The sequence below is a fragment of the Neoarius graeffei genome, chromosome 28 (assembly GCF_027579695.1).
Source record: "Neoarius graeffei isolate fNeoGra1 chromosome 28, fNeoGra1.pri, whole genome shotgun sequence".
Classification (NCBI taxonomy): Eukaryota; Metazoa; Chordata; class Actinopteri; order Siluriformes; family Ariidae; genus Neoarius; species Neoarius graeffei.
The window spans coordinates 32,211,214-32,225,143 of NC_083596.1; the positions used below are offsets into that span (position 1 = coordinate 32,211,214).

At 41.0% G+C, this 13,930-nt stretch overlaps 1 protein-coding gene across 6 annotated transcripts in view; it reads left to right on the forward strand.

Annotated features, from left to right (window-relative positions):
- fcho2 (FCH and mu domain containing endocytic adaptor 2) overlaps nt 1-13,930 on the forward strand; it is a 369,466-nt gene that overhangs the window by 301,219 nt on the left and 54,317 nt on the right. The window lies entirely within an intron of this gene.

Below are 13,930 nucleotides of genomic sequence, written 5' to 3' on the forward strand. Positions count from 1 at the left end.
TTGTTTCCATTCTGTGGACTGTTACATGAAGAATAGATATTTTTATATTCCAATTAAATTTAAGGTAATACTAGCACTGTGTTTGCCATCCAGACTGGTCCTATTGCAAGAGGATAGTGATGACCACATCAGTGGATTTTATACTTTTCCTCATTAAATAATATTTGGTGCAGGTGATGACCTAATCAATACCTCATTAAGTAAAATGAGATGTGTTGGAATCCCAGCACAGACACTGGAATGAAATGGCTGCCGTACACAGAGATGCTGATTTAAGAAAAGATTTAAGTGGTCTCTTATTTCTTTTTTTTTTCCAGAGTTGTATGTCATGTCTCTACACAAAATAGCCCATATTATTGAGAAATGGATTGATCAGTATAGTTTGCAAAATTATTTACAAATAAAAAAATTAATTTGTCAACTATTCACCCTCCATTGGTGTAAAACCCCTAAATTAGTTGTGGTTAAATCAGCTGAAAGTTTCCAGAAACTATGAGGTGATTTCCATTCTAAAGACAGTGATTTGATTGTAGAAAGCTCCAGGGTTTATTAGAGAGCATACTTAAGCAAACAGCATCATGAAAACCAATAACACATGCAGGACAAGGTTCTGAAAAAGTGTCAATTAGGGTTTGGTTATTAAAAAAATATCCCAAACTTGGAGCACCCACAGAGCAATATTAAATCCATCATTTTAAAAAAAGGAAAGAATTTGGTACAATCATGAGGAAGTCATCCACCAAAAGTCAGTGACTGAGTAAGTAACCAAGAGGCAGAGGACGGAATAGATGCTCATTCTTGTTCATCAGCATTATCTAGTTGTTCCAGTTAAACTTTCAGGAACACACACCTTCTCCTGCTTGACAATGCAGTCACCTTCACCCTTCCATCCATCCATCCATCCATCCATTATCTGTAGCCACTTATCCTCTCCAACAGGGTCACAGGCAAGCTGGAGCCTATCCCAGCTGACTACGGGCGAAAGGCGGGGTACACCCTGGACAAGTTGCCAGGTCATCACAGGGCTGAAACATAGACACAGACAACCATTCACATTCACACCTACGGTCAATTTAGAGTCACCAGTTAGCCTAACCTGCATGGCTTTGGACTGTGGGGGAAACTGGAGCACCCGGAGGAAACCCATGTAGACATGAGGAGAACATGCAAACTCCACACAGAAAGGCCCTCGTCGGCCGCTGGGCTCGAACCCAGGACCTTCTTGCTGTGAGGCGACAGTGCTAACCACTACACCACCGTGCTGCCCGTCACCTTCACCTACTTTAGGATAATTAGCCTATTGCTTAACTGTTGGAACTCCTTCGGGTTCCATATCAAACCTAGAACAACACAGAATCTAATCAATAACTCAAACTTGTCAAAACAATTTTTACTTCACAGACTTTGAGTAAAATGTTGTCTTGTCAAAAATACATGATGATGAATATTCATATCTCATGAATTAAGTGGAGTACTGTAATAAAGTATGTCATTTTGAAAAATGGATACCAGCAAATATTGTCATGTACTATAAAAATATTTGACCCAGAGGTAATCGCACATGTAGAATTCAAGTGGTGGCCATTTTGAAATCCAATATGTTGGCTAATTTATAAAGATACACAATGCAGATTGTAACCGTCGGATTCCTTTCCTCCCAAAACATACATTTGGACACCAGAATCGAGTCAATAGCAGCATTAGACCCAAAGATAAACAAAAATGTAGATTTCAAACAACGGCCATTTTGAAATCCAATATGGCGGCTCATTGGTACAAAATATGCGATGCAGATTGTTATCATTGGATTCCTTACCCCCAAAACATACATTTAGACACCAGAATCGAGTCAATAGCAGCATTAGACCCAAAGATAATCGAAAATGTAGATTTCAAATGGTGGCCATTTTGAATTCCAATATGGCGGACATGAAGGGAGAATTCCGAGTGGCTCAATATCTGAAAATGTTCGCCATATATCAATGTACATTTGTGCCAAATTTGATGCTTGTATCACAAAATGCACAATCCTTTTGAATATTCGAGCTAAACCGCCCCACTAAAAGCAGAGAAAACTGGAGGAAAGATCACAGAATGCACCCCAGAAAAGAGCATTAAATTCCTCTGCAGTGAAACCTTTCAAAAAGAGAGAGGTTTAAATCAAATATCTCCAATATTTGCTGTACATATGTATATATCTAATATTACTGAATCATTGATTGATTTCTGCTCATATTCATGATTTTTGAAAAATAAATGTGGCTTATATTAGACTAGTATTGACATTAACTTGAAACAAAAAAATAAACAAATGAGATGAACTATGGGTACTATTGTTATAACAAAATCAGTGGAATATTTAGGCAAGTATATTCTTCAAAGCTACATTTTCGTCTAATTTTTATAAATAATTTTTTTTGCCACTTATGTCATAGATTACAAAATATGGCATCAAATAGATACACATTATTGTTAAATTCTGTTGCTTTTCTATGTTAAATCTATGTCAAAAATGCGTTCTATAGCATCTTTAAATGTTAAAATCTCAACAGCTTCAGGGGGCTTCGCCCCCTGTACCCCCAGCGGGGGCACTGCCCCTGCACCCCGCAAAGGGCTTGCAGCCCCCTTGACCCATGCTGATAGTTTCTTATATTCCTCTATTTTTTTCAATTACTGCTGGGATCCCTGGAGAGATGAGAGAGAACACAAGTGAGAATCATGCAAACTGTTTACACTTCAACTTGCAGCTCTTCATTGTGAAGAAGGGACTTCATCTGTAGGGACTGCAGATGTAAATTAGCCTAAGGCTAACTCTGGTGCAATGCATCAAATGGCAACATTTATGTTTTTAATTGCACTTGGTCCCTTTCAAATAAAATTAAATGAAATGAAAAGCTTAAAAAAAAACCATACGCGGGCAAAAACAATACAGGATTCATTTGGCAGCGACTTGATACCAAGGTCCTTTACCCAGCCACATACAAGAAAGTTGTAAGCCTCCATACTCTTCCACGCTTTCATCTGCTTTGTGGTGCAGAAGGATGTCTGCAACACCAGATAGTTCAAGATGTCGGGGAACTTGACTGAAGTGTAGTTTTCAAGATCGTATGACACATCCTTCTTTCCCAGACTGTAGGGGTCTATTCCATTGCACATAGGAATCTTCTGAATATATCTACAGTAAGCAGTGGCTTCTAGATTATGAGCATACTCTGATAAGTTATCACTAGTTGTTTGCACTACGGCAGCTGTTTTGGTTTTCTTGGCCACCAGCAGTTTTACCGGAAGTGAAATTGCTAAGAGAAGTCACATGACTGAAACCCAAGAATGGAGAGAGTCGAGGCTGTGGTGGAGGGTGGATGGGCTTCCGAGGTGTGTGATTGTAGAGAAGTCCTAGCACCAGTAGAGGTGGTGGGGGTGGTGGGCTGGAGTGTGGAGTCATGGGGGATGTTATCAGGATGGTCCCATTGTCTTTCAAAGCGACAGTAGAACTCGTTCAGTTGGTTGGCTAGGCGCAAGTCATTTAACAGAGGTGGGGAGCTGAAAGTTTATGGTTAGTGATCTGTCCGAACCCTTTCCAGACAGACGTAGAGTCGTTGACTGAGAACTGGTGTTGGAGTTTCTCAGGCTACATCCACACGACAACGGCAATGAGATTTTATTAAAAAAAAATATCGCGTCCACATGGGCAACGGATCAGTAAAATATCAGGTACATATGGCAGCGCAACGCTTGCTGAAAACGATGCAATACACATGCCACACCTCTACGTGCTCTGTAAGATGGTCCCATCGGAGACACCAGAACAGTAGAAGAAGTAGGACGCATGCGCATAAACCCCTTCTACCCGGCGTGAAGCACTCTCAGGAACAAACACACAACAACAAGAAGAAGATGGCTGCGACTACACGAGGAAATCGTGCCTTCTGTGTGTACAAATTAGTTTTATTAGTGTGCATAGTTTTATATAACTTAATTTTCTTATTGTGTGTGAACATTTTGAAAAGCATTTTTATATAATTTACATAACTTTTTATATTGTGTGCGAACATTTTGAAAAGCAGTCTTATCCAATTAAAAAAAAGAAATTCAAGAAATGGTTCAGTTACTTGTTTATTTAAAAGAAAAGCTGTATACAAAAGTGAATGCAATGCAGTGGTTCATACAAAACAGCGAGAGTGCTGCTTGTTCTAGTCATGTGGTTGTGATGTCATTGTAAACAAATCCGATCTACTCATCCAGACGACTTCGCAACGGTGCCGTTGCCAGATTTTTCCACTCTGGAACCTGTTCTCAAAAAATATCGTTTTGGGGCACCCAAAACGCCGGTGCCGTGTGGACGCCAGGCCGAAACGATAAACAATTTTATCAGATTCACCTGAATCCGTTGCCGTGTGGACAGCCTCTCAGAGTACAGGCATTTAGCTTCTCTCACTGCCTTGCTAAATCTGTTCTTTGACTCTTTAAACCTTTTCCAGTCCCCACTTCTGAACGCTTCTTCCTTTTGCCGCCTTAGCTTTCTGAACTTATCTGTGAACCAGGGTTTGTTATTATTGTAACTCACCCTGGTTCATGATGGAACGCAGCAGTTCTCACAGAAGCTGATGCAGGACATCACAGCCTCTGTGTACTCATACAGACTATTGGTAGCAGTCCTGAACACATCCCAATTTGTACAGTCTTAGCACGCCTGAAGGTTCTCCGCAGCCTCATTGCTCCACATCTTTGATGTCCTCACTGCAGGTTTCCTCAGCCTTAATTTCTGCTTGAATGCAGGAATCAGGTGGACCATGACATAGTCAGAGTGGCCCAGTGCAGTGCAGGGGATGGCGTGATGGGCATTGTTTTTTTTTTTTTTAAAGATATTTTTTTGGGCTTTTTGCACCTTTATTGGATAGGACAGTGTAGAGACAGGAAATGAACGGGAGAGAGACGGGAAGGGATCGGGAAATGACCTCGGGCCGGAATCGAACCCGGGTCGCCCGCATTCATGGTATGGCGCCTTAACCACCTGAGCCACGACGCCCCCGTGATGGGCATTGTTGACTATAGTGGAGCAGTGATCCAAAATATTCTCCACTACCAATACATAAACATTTAATAAACTGTTTATGTATTGGTAGTTCGTGGCTGAGGTTACCTTTGTTGAAGTCACCGAGGACAATAACTAGGGAGTCCGCATTAGTCTGCTTCACAGCCAGTATCTGATTGGCCAGCACTGTGCATTTTGCACATTGGCCTGCGATGGAATATAAACACCAATCAGAATGAATGAAGCGAACTCGCGTGGGGAGTAGAAGGGTTTACAGTTAATGATAAATGATTCCAGGTCAGGAGAACAGTGTTGCATGATCACTGACACATCATTGCACCAGCTGCTGTTTACATAAAAACAGATTCTGCCTCCCTTTGTTTTACTGGAGAGATCTGTGTTGCAGTCCGTTCTGAGAAGCTGGCCAGCTGCAGCGCAGAGTCCGGAATGAGTCTGCATAGCCACATCTCTGTAAAGCATCAAATGGAAGATGAAAAGTTTTGGTTTCTCCCCACCAGCAGCTGGAGTTCTTCCAGTTTGTTGCACAGTGACTGCACATTGGAGAGAAATATCACAGGTAGCGGAGTGTGAAGTCCACGGCGACGGAGGCACACGAGTGCACCAGCGCATTTTCCTCTCCTCCGGTGTCTCGCTGAGTGAGCAAAAGTGAGCACACCTTTGACCAAAATGTCCAGTATTTCAATGGAAGACACCAGAAAAGTTGGTAATAATTCCGCTGGAGCTGTTCCCCTGATATTCAAAAGCTCTTTTCATTCCTTATTGAGAATGAAAGCTTATTTTCATTCCTTATTGAGAATGAAAGCTTATTTTCATTCCTTCTTGAGAAAGGAACCGTTTTGCCGAGTCAGCCCAGCTAACAGTTTTATGTAATAACTACATACTTACAACAGGGCTCTACAGTGCGCACATTTCACTCGCATTTGCGAGCAAATTTTTCGGCATGCGAACGACGAAAAAAAAAACGCGCATTCGTGCGAGGGCTTCTTGCGGCCGACAATTTAGGAAAGCACTGAGCACAGACGCGGCGAGTTTAACATTCTAAAATGTATCAAACATTAAACTACTAAGTATGTAAATCCAGTGCTGGATAGCCTACCTAATATTTTTTACACTAGAGCATAGGTCGCGTTAACCGACAATTGTCCGTCATTGACGGATTTTTTTTAGCTATGACGGAAAAATCTGAAGGCCGTCGGTCATTTTGACAGATGTTTACCGTTACCATTACCAATAACAATAATAGCCTAATAATAACAATAATAAAACATAATGAAACACACAATTGAAATGATTGGCAAGTTGTGGCAGAGTTTTCTTACATACAGTATACATGGTCTTCACTGCCGTCACTTTCAATCTGAGCCGACGTTGCGGCAGTCTTGATGTTTAGTGCATAGGCTACTCATGTATACACTGTAGCCACTGCTCAAGGCTGTTCCCCCCATCGCGCTCCTGACCGCGCTCAGACTTTTCTAACCACTAGCACAGTGAGATGTATTAATGTTTCCCTTCTCTGCAGAAGACACGTCATTTTTGCTATTAAAAAAAGAGACGCATTGGGTTGTTTGTGTCGTTTCCCTGCCTGTACGTCTTAATGCAATAGCGCTCATTTAGGCTAGTTGTTTTCTTGTTTTTAAAATGAAACAAATGTCGATTTATTGTATTCTTCCCCAGCAAGCTTAGGAAGCTTAGGAACATCACTGCTCGAATATCTGCTAAACTATCATTTTAATGAGAGCACGGGTAGACAAACTAACATTTAAACATAACTTTGTTTTATTTAAGACCTTCCGTGTCAGGTTCCAGGCTCCGCCGAGCCGACCCCCACTATGACAAATTTAAGTAGCCTACGGAAGAATCTGAAGGCCGTGCGTGATTTTGACAGATGATGATCAATTTAAGTAGCCGGTAGTTCATGGAAGAGGCATGGACTGGATGCGTTGGAACGCGTCTGTGACCACTACGGGTCACTGCGGGGTGCAGCTGCACCACTGGTGCAGAAAGACCGCATGCTGCAGGATTTCCTCCCTATGAAGAGAGTACTAGCAGGGTCGGGAAATCCAACTTTCAGAGGCTCTTGCCGGCTTCTGATCACTTCCCTGGGAGAAATGTTTCCCGACTTCAGAACTTTGGCTGAAGTGGCGCTGGTTATTCCAGTCTCCAGTGTCGCAGCAGAGCGCGGGTTCAGCCTTCAGAATAAAATTAAAACGTCAATGAGAAGTCGTCTGTCCGAGGCAAAGACGCAAAATTTAATGACAATTGCCTCGGCAGCAGTCTCCATTGACGACTTTGATTATGCACAAGCAGTTTAAATCCATGCGGGCCAGAAGGAAGGTTTGAGCTCACGCAAACAGGTCAAATTAGATTGTCACTTAAATCGTTGTAGTGGACTGTTCATATTTTAACTGCAGTTGTCTTGCTACGTTGTAAAATAACATTGTTCATATGCCCGTTAAGGCACAACAGCCACAATGTTTTTAGCGGAGGGAAAATGGGTTCACAAGTGACCGAACGTCAGAATCTCTGTTCATGTTTTTGCATCATAAATACATAAATAAATAATTAAATAATACAAGCTTGTTCTGTGAATTAATTTTTAAATGAAAATGAGTCCATGAAAACACGTTATTAAATATATAGCATTTATAGCCTATATACATTGTCATTTAAAAGTTAAAATAAAATGACAGATAATAATGGACAATGACGGAATTTGTGTGTGTGTGTTCTGCCTGCGCCTTGCTCCCTGTCTGTAGTTGCGTGCATTACCTCTGTCTTGCACTGCGGTGGTTCCCACAGTAGCCGGGGGGGGGAGTGAAAAAGTTACATTTTTTTTTGCCATTCTGCCATGCTAGTGCGTTTTACCGGGACATGAGATTTCAGCATTTTTATTCTTCTCGGTCTGTAGCTTGAATACGTTTAGGCTACTGAATAACACTTTCAGTTAAAGTTGAGTCTGGTTTTTTTGTGCTGACGCTACAATAGCCTACTATCACAATAAATATCCCCCGTAACATTTCCCGTTTTCTACTCATCTTTCTGTGATTGCCCCTCTTTCCCACGGTTGTATGTTGTGGGTGTGGCATTAGGTGGGAAAAGTCCTTTTTAGGGATTCATCAGATCATTCAACTGAGAGATAACTGAGAGCTGGTTCGGCCCGAGCTGAGAAATATATTCGCTATGCAGAGAATAACGACTTTTTTTTAAAGCAATGATGGTGGAAACAAGAATAAAAGAACGGACGAGGAAGAAAGTGTAGTGAAGAAAGCTAGAACAACGGGAGAAGGTGCGGGAAAATTATATAATGAGATGGAAAGCACACAGCCCAGTGCAAACATTTGGATGGGAACATACAACACAGCAGAAAAACAAATAATATACAGTATATACAAATGGTGCATGTCACAACACAGCAGAAAAACAAAGAATATATATACAGCTGGGCGTGTTGAGTTGCAGATGTTAATTGCACATTAGTTATAGAAACTCAGTTCAGCTACAAAACTCAGGATATTGCACTGTATTTGGTATTGCATTGTATTGGGTATGGATGTAAAAGTGTAGAAATATAAATATAAAATGTACAAAAGCTATAAAAACTAAAAAGTTGCTCTGTGAGGTTGCACTGTAATAAGTATTGCACTGTATCAGGTAAGTGTGAGAATACAGTAAATCCTCTAATACTGGCCTGTATTCCATTACTGGCCGGGACTCTAATATTGGCCGGTCTCGCTGTCGGAGGAGGTAAATAATGGCCGGACTCTAATACAGGCCGGGGCTATAACCAACGATGTTTCTGAGATCATAGTGGCCTTACACAATTGTTCCGATCTGAAAGACAATTGTGATCAGTGGCGCCGCCAGGCGTATGGCCGTACGCACTAGGCGTACCTTGGGGAGAGAGATTTTTTTTTTAATTCTAATTGTTACCTGAATGCTTTGGCAATGCAACATAATTTGAGAAAGAAAGAGAGAGAGAGAGAGACGTGCGTGTGCCGGCGCATTTGTGTGCTTCAGGAGTGGGCGGGGTGTGCGTGACCAAGAAAGCTCATTGGTCAATGCAGATATACTTTTCTTGCACCACTGAGGTTCTCTCCAGTTTTGAGAAACGGAGACAGACAATCGTCAGTAGTCAGAGCTTGTGCGAGAATTTATTGAGAAGCGAGTCAAAAATGAGTAAACGAACCCTGAAACAAACGAGCTTGTTTCAGACTTTTACGAAAAAGTCCAAAAGCAGTGATCCAGGGGTGTCATCTGCTTGCCAGTCCTCTCCAGTATCAGCTAGTAACACGGCACCGGCAGCTTCCACTCCTCCGCAACCTAGCAGCAGTACGCTGCAGCTGGATGCTAGCTCAGTTCCTTTGAGGGAATTGCCTTGATCTACCTCTGAGTTTGAAACTAGCCATACATCCAGTGAATTTCATATAAGAACACCTACATCTCCCCATGTCCCTTACGATCAGAAGTAGATGGTTGCTCCACCTTGCTGACAAATGAGCCATCAGATAGCTTTACTAATGAGCCACGAGTCAGCCCGCTATCACTGACATCAGATTTATCAGACATAGGTAAACTTCAACCAGATGCCTTAAAATGTGCACCGGACTCTGTAAAGCTCAATGTCCTACAGAACCGCTTCAAACCAGACAGAGGGTGGGTGGCTCCTTCTACTCTGATTTTCGGTAAACTCAGAAAAATACCCGAGGAGTTTTTCAACGAGTCTATGTACCCCACGTTGCGCTACAGTGTGTGTCAGAGTCGTGCGTGCGGTAGTGCTGAGCAAGTTCACTAGATTCTAATCGAGGCTATAAAGAGTTTATTGTTTATTGTTGTGTGTAGTTCACATATGTTGTTCAAATATCAGCCTGTGTTCATGGAAGGCTATTGTTCAATTTCAAGTTAAAGTTCTATCGTTGTTTTGTGTATAAGCCTATAGATCGACTCTTCATAGAAACTGCAGCACGCAAGCGTTTTTTTTTTGGGGGGGGGGATTACACCGCTAGTGCGTACCTTACAGTTCAACCCTGCTGGAAAGGATGTCTGAATTACCGGTATTTCTTGATAATGTTCTGTATACCGTTATGGTAACTGTACTTTTTCAATAAATGAACCTATTTTATAGGTTCAAATAGACACAAAATCTCGTTTTTATTCATTCCACTGGTAGGCTGTTTTGCTCAAATAGAAATAGAGGCCTGCCTCTAATTCTGGCCTCCTTCCAATAATGGCCTGGACCAAGATGCACTTGAGTGAAATAAAGGCCCCGGCCTATATTAGAGGATTTACGGTATTGTCCTTTTAGGTCCTTGTTGGTGCATTGTTGCACCTGCCAGAAGTGGCATCAGTCAGTGCATGTAATTAGCCTTTTTCACATTACGTCACTTGCAGAAGAACCTCACATCCGTTTTCAGCCTTTTGAATGGAAGAAGAGGCGGCATGCTAATCTGCTGGCTAACAAGTAGCAACCATAGAAAGTCAGTAAACTTCCTTTCCAAAACAAGGCAGATAGGTGACTGGAATGGTCGCTAACAATAAGTAATGATAAACAACAATGTGCAATATTATTATCAATCTTATCTGTGAATGACACAGTTTTGTTAACATATGTTGCCGCCGTATACCTCTTCTTCCATTCAAAAGGCTGAAAACGGATACGAGTTCCCCTGCAAGTGACGTAATGTGAAAAAGGCTAATTGTTCAAGGTGGTTATGGCCTGTGGGGAAAAAACTGTTTTTGAGTCTGTTGGTCCTTGCTTTGATGCACCTGTAACGCCTGCCTGAGGGCAGGAAGTCAAAGAACTTAGAGGCAGGGTGGGAGCTGTCCTTGATGATGTTGTTAGCTCTGCTGAGCTCTGCTCTCTGTTTAGCTACTGTTTGTTCATTCATTCAGTTGTTCGTTATTCATTTGTTTGTTCATTCATTCATTCTCAACTGAATTTTGCGTTTTATGTGTTGGTGTGTCTAAGGTTTGCGCTGCAATAAACCTTTAAAATGAAAACCTGCTTGTGCCCCCATTTTTTTCCCTGTGCTCCTAAAATTTTTAACTTAGGACCACATGTGCTCCTGAAAAAAAAAGTTAGTGTAGAGCCCTGACGTACAACGTAGTGGTTTGGTAGATGTTACGTAGTGTTTTTACGTAGTTACTACATAAAATTCTGGACTACCAGCAACATTTTTACTACGTCATAAAGTTACGTAGAGAAATTACGCACCTACCACCTTCCCACTACCTTATGGGTACCTTCCCACTACTTTATGGGGACCTTCCCACTGGAAGGATGGATACTTTCACACTCATATGGGCACGTTCACCACCTTAGATTTTCACATCCTTTCTACTACCTTACAAAACCTAATATGCATGGAAGAAGCAACATGGAATATGCATGGAAGAAGCAACATGGAAGAAGCAACAATATTTTGCATAGTCGGTGCATTTATTTCAACAACAACAAAAAAAGCTGCATCAGCCAGGTTAGGTTAGAAATGTGAACAATATATATAAAACCGCATGTACTAGTACAATTGACAAACATAACGGGTCATGTGTTGTAGTTTCACAGGATGAAATAGAAGATTAATACATGCATTACCTGAATCAAATGTAATCATGAATATGCAAAGGAACTTAAAGGTATTATTCTGCACTTTTATGATGGCCGCTGGTCAGATATTACATTACACTAAAATGGCATAAAAACCTACAGAGACTGACTGCAATATTTACACACATGCCAACCATTATTTTTGTTCTGGCTCTCGAAAATATTTAATGGTGAACCAGTATTCAATAATAGAAATTCTAGCAGTGAAAGAGCGAACAGCTGTCTCTGGTTTCTGAATCAGATGAATGGTGGGTTGGTACAGTAGTTGTCTCCTTAGTTGTTGCAGCCACAGCAGCATGAGCCTGCAAATATAATTATAATCAATGATAAATTGGGAAATCCTTGTTTACCATTATATGGTCAGATTAAGTGATATACGCACACATGAAATATTTGCAAGAGGTAAGTACCTACAGATAATTCTGCACAATTTCATCTACACGCATCAGAACCTTTCTCTGATAATCTATAAAAGCACATAAAAAGGAAATGGTGAGTGTCATGGGCCACATAAACGAATGAGCATTATGCATTTATGAATTAAAGACATGCATTTAAAAAATGGTTGGATTTTATGATAAAATACCACACATCAATAAGTAATATTATTAATACTGGATGTCACTACACAGATACAGTATTCAGACTGACAGATCACAAATGTAAGTCATTTATTCAAGTAGCGTTTCTATCTTTTCATAAAATGATCTCCACCACGCACACATCATCCCCCACAAACAACATGGCGCTGCACACACTTTCCTGTGGTGGAGACTCAGACACTAGCATTCATTAAAATAAACATTTAACGATAACATTTGCATATAATATATCATCAGACTTAATCACCTTACATTCACACAGTGACAACAATAGCAAGGGTAACATTCTTACCTTGAAAGATTCTGTCGATCAAAGCTCTCCAAACACCTTCCCTTCGCACCAATAAAAACAACTGGGACGCGGGAAGTCGCTCCAACAGGTTTTGAAAGATCGACGCGATCTGGAGCCGCAAAGCATGATGGGATAGCGGTCAGCCAGCATATGCCCTTTTCCCACCAAGTTAACAGGGTGGAGGGGGTCAGGGAGAGGGGCGGGGATTGTATTGTATTGATAATTTCTACGAAAAGCATTGGCGAGCGGCCTGAAGGCACCCTGGGAAATGAAACTGTACATGTTCATTCAGTGAATTTGAGCATATTTTGAATAATTTTGCTTGCTTCAAGCTTTCTGTTGTGCTTGCTCTTTTATACCCCCCGGTCACTGAAGGGGGGTTAAACACATCACAGGAATAGAAACAGGCTCAATTCACCGGTCACAGAAATAATTTGTTGGCAAGCACGGATCATGTGAAAGTCCTCCCCTTCAGTTAAAGTTTTGCGTGGATCAAACATGATTTTGGATAAAAAAATACCACTAATAGTTATATTAGAGGGTTACAATGCAGATAAACTGATAAGACATGCCTAACTGCAAAATCATGAATCTACGAACTTTTATTTCATTGAAATGGCCTCATTCAGCGCTATTTTAAAGTTAAAATACGATCAATTCATCAATAGACCAAGATCACATTGTTATTCATAGAGACATGCAACAAAATGTACGAAAGCAAATTATTAATACATTGATCATCAAATAGAAAATACACACATGTAGACATGTAGGAGGACATACGTCACTGGATGGTCGCCAGATAACATGTCCATTACATATTACTACTACGTTGTCGTTACGTGTTACCACTATGTTGTCGTTACGTATTGGCACAACGTTGTATTATGACGTGCCTACTACATAACGACGACGTATTTCCCTGACATTACCAAACCACTACCTAAGCACTACATCGTATATACATTGTGTGTTTGCTGGGAGGTTTGAATTTGAAAATGAACTGACATTTTTCCATGGCTGTCCCAGCACTGTGTGTTCATACAGTTCATGTGTTACAAATTTTTGATGATAAATAAAAATTAAATATGTAGTCCTATGTATTTTATTTTTGTTCCATGTCTCCCCACTATGTCTCATGTCTCCCCCAAAAAATAGTGACAGAAAAAGTGAAGCCTGAAGGCCAGTATATGTGACAAGTGGAGAAACTAATGTTGTGGCAAGAGGGTATAGTAAATATTCTCTAATGCAATATGAATGTGACTTCTACCTGCAAAGAATTTCACACAATCTACAAAAGCTGAGAACATTTCCCTAGTCTCCCTGCTCTTAACCTGTGTTTACCAAATACGGTAACATAACCTCTGGCAAAATTACCT